Source organism: Propithecus coquereli, unplaced genomic scaffold (assembly GCF_000956105.1).
Source record: "Propithecus coquereli isolate 6110/MARCELLA unplaced genomic scaffold, Pcoq_1.0 Scaffold370, whole genome shotgun sequence".
In the NCBI taxonomy this organism is placed as follows: Eukaryota; Metazoa; Chordata; class Mammalia; order Primates; family Indriidae; genus Propithecus; species Propithecus coquereli.
The window spans coordinates 2,205,533-2,208,857 of record NW_012149397.1 but is presented as its reverse complement, the minus strand read 5'-3'; positions in this window follow the sequence as shown (position 1 = coordinate 2,208,857).

Sequence of the window (3,325 nt, the reverse complement as noted above, 5' to 3'; positions counted from 1 at the left end):
GTTTATCTATTTTCTATTTTCATTTCACAGCTGGGATCCTGAGGCAGAGGGGTCTTTTCAACACAGAACCCACGCTCCTAACCCATCACGGCCCAGGGCGGACCCGTCAATACTGCCTCACCCCACTGCCGGCATGCGCTACGAGGGATGCTGAGAAAAAGGGAAAGATAGAAAAGAATAGAGTTCTTAGAAAGCTTCACAGAGAAGGACAGAAACAAGAGACAGTGAAAGTGGGGTGGAGAGAGGGAGGGAGGGAGGAAGCGGGGGAGTCGTGGGAGGATGAGACTCTCTCATGGCTCTCCCAGACACGCATGCCTGCCTGGTTGCCCCTGCGAGGCTGCTGCCCACCTCCTTGCTGATTTCCTTGGGCTACGGTGGCTATGGGCTCCCTCCAGCAAGCACAGCCGCCCAGGGCCAGTTCACCCTCCTCTCCAGTGGGTGGCTTGGGCCCTTCTGGCATGAGGGCTTCCTGCTGGTGGTCTTGTGACAGGTTCCTTGACCAGCATCTGCCCTTTTCCTCTCCCCCAGTGGCTGCTGGACATGAGTATCCAGCTTCCCGACTGGAGCGGCAGTTCCTGCTTTCGTACAGGGCACATCATCACTACAGGCCAGCAACTGCAAACATCACCCACCCCTGCACTTGGAGGTGGAGGTGGGAAACGCCCTTGGGGTAAGGCCCCAGCCTCACAGAGGCCTTGGGGTGAGGTTCCAGGGGGTTCTGACAGCTGCCCTCAAGCCCTCGGGCCCACTGCTGTCCCCAGGGTGTGGTGAAGGACAGGGAGTAACTACTGCCACGAGGGTAGGCCCACAGTGTCCACCCTTGGCCTTGGGTGTCCAGAAGACATTAGGATTAGGGATTTCAGAAGCCCTTTTCTCTGTTAAAAATTCTAGTCATATTAGACAATGGCAGCATTTATTTCTCTGCCTTTTCTTATGGGTTCCATAAATTTGCCTTAAAAATACATGCCAATTAGAGTGGACTCCAGTGATCATTTTCCTCTGTTCACACTGGGCTCATGCACAAGCACAGCTGGGGATGAGGGAGGCACCTGATTCTTCCTAAACGGTTCCAGGAGCAACATGCAGCCTCTGGTCATGGAACTATGGAAGGGGTGACATGCTCACCCTTCAACTCCAGGTCAGGGCGTGAGGAAAAACCATTAAGACAGCAAGAGAGAATTTTTTTAAGGCAGCATCACAACTTGTGCCACCAAATATGTGTCCTTCCCTCTAGCGTCCAGCCTTAGCTTGAGAGATGGTGGCCAGAGAACTCATCATTGTGGGCAGTTGCAAGACTTGGTTTATAGGCTGTGTGTCCACTCATTAGGACTGGATGGGGTTTATGTAATGGAGTTTTCCCCTTCCCATCACTAGATCAGACCTGGGCAGCTGCTGCCTTGCTCAGAGTCTTGATGTCGTGTGGGCCATATCTCTGGGATGCTGTTGGCATTCTTTTCAGGGTTGCTGCCTCATGGTCGCAATACAGCTGCTCGAGTTCTAGATATCACGTCTGTGTGCAGGCCAGGGAGAAACAGGGAGGAGCCCAAGAGCCATCTTGCTCCCTTTTCTCCTGAAAGCAAAAGTTCTGAATTTCCCCAGCAGACTACTCTCTAGGTCTCAGGGCCACCCCTAGGGGCAAGAAAGGCTGGGAAATATGCAACCAAATTGGTCCAGTCTTTACCTGTCACCTGAGCCGAATACACTGTCCTGTGAGGCAGAGATTGTCACTTAGTATTCATTCTTTCCTTCTTGATTTTAGTAGCTAAGTCCTCAAATGTTATCTGTGTCTATGGTTACCCCAAATAGAGACTACATTATCCTGTCTCCCTTACAGCTAGGCATGCCCATGTGACTAAGTTCTGTCTAATAAGACATGAGCAGAAATGATGTGTATAACTTTTGGGTCAAGCTCTTAAAAAGAAAAGGTGTACCTTCACTCCCTTTTTCCTGTTCCTATTGGCTGGCCAGTAGAAACAATGGCAGGAATGGAGGCAACCAACTTGGATCACAAGATGGAAGCTGTGTGTTAAGGAGGCAGAGCAACAAGGGGGAAGGAACCTGGGCTCTGATGACTTCCTGGAGAAGGCCAGCCACCATTCTAGCTTAGTTTTTTATGTGAGCAAGAAATGACTTCTCTGTTGTTTAAGCCCTGTTACTTTGGGATCTTTGCTAGAGCCTTCAAATGATATTCTAATCCACCATCTCAACACAGCTGGAATTTTGTTAGCAAGAAAGAAGGCAGGAGTGGTTGTTGAGGGGGGCACTGATGCAGAAAGACCACTCCCCTGGCTTTCTGCTCAGTCAACTGTGTGAAATACCATTCCTTAGCTTGATCCACTTCCTTGTCCATCTGATGTGGCTGCTTCTCGTCTCCAGACAAAACCTTCAAAGTCTCCCAGAAAGAATGGGACTCACTGAGGAGTAGCATCCAGCGCAAAGTGGGGGGATGGAAGTGAGTGAGGCATGCTATGGATGTTAACATTGAATTATAACTCACACAAGAAGGCACCAATATGGGAGGTCTGGATGGATGCGTTTTGACAATTGTATTTATGGACCCTCACCAATATCAGACCTGCAGCATTGTGTCCCCAGAGAGTCCCCCGCACCCCTTTCCAGCCACCCTTTTTCCCCCCACTACAGAGGCTACTACTATTCTATTTTTTTTCCATCATAGATTGATTTTGCCTGTTCTACAATCACAATGTTCATTTCACAATGAAATGGAATCATTTATTATGAATCTGGCTTCTTCCACCTACAAAATGTTTTTGAGATTCTTCCATATTATGACCTGGATCAGCAGTTCTGAAGTCCTTTCCACTGCCACGTAGTATTCTGCTGCCGGATACACCCCAGTGAGTTTATCCATTCGCATGGGGATGGACATTGGGTTGTTCCTGGTTTTGACTGTTATGAGTAAATCCATTCTTTAAAGCATTTATATGTAAGTTCTTGTGTAAGCACATGTTTTCATTTCTTCTGGGTAAATAGGAATTTCTGGATTATATAGTAAGCATATATTTAGTTTTACAGGAAACCGCCAGACCATTTCCAAAGTGGCTATACCAATTTATACCAGCAATGTACGAGAGTTCCAGTTGCTCCATGTCCTCCCTAACACTTGGTATTTTCCATCTTTTTAAAGGTAGCCATTACAATGGGTTTGAAGTAGTATTTCATTGAGGTTCAAATTAGCATTTCCCTGATGACTAAAGGTATTACGCACAATTTCATGTTCGTTAGCCGTTCATATAAATTCTTTTGTGAAGTGTCTGTTCAAGTCTTTGGCTCATTTTAAAATTCAAGTTACTCATCTTTTTAG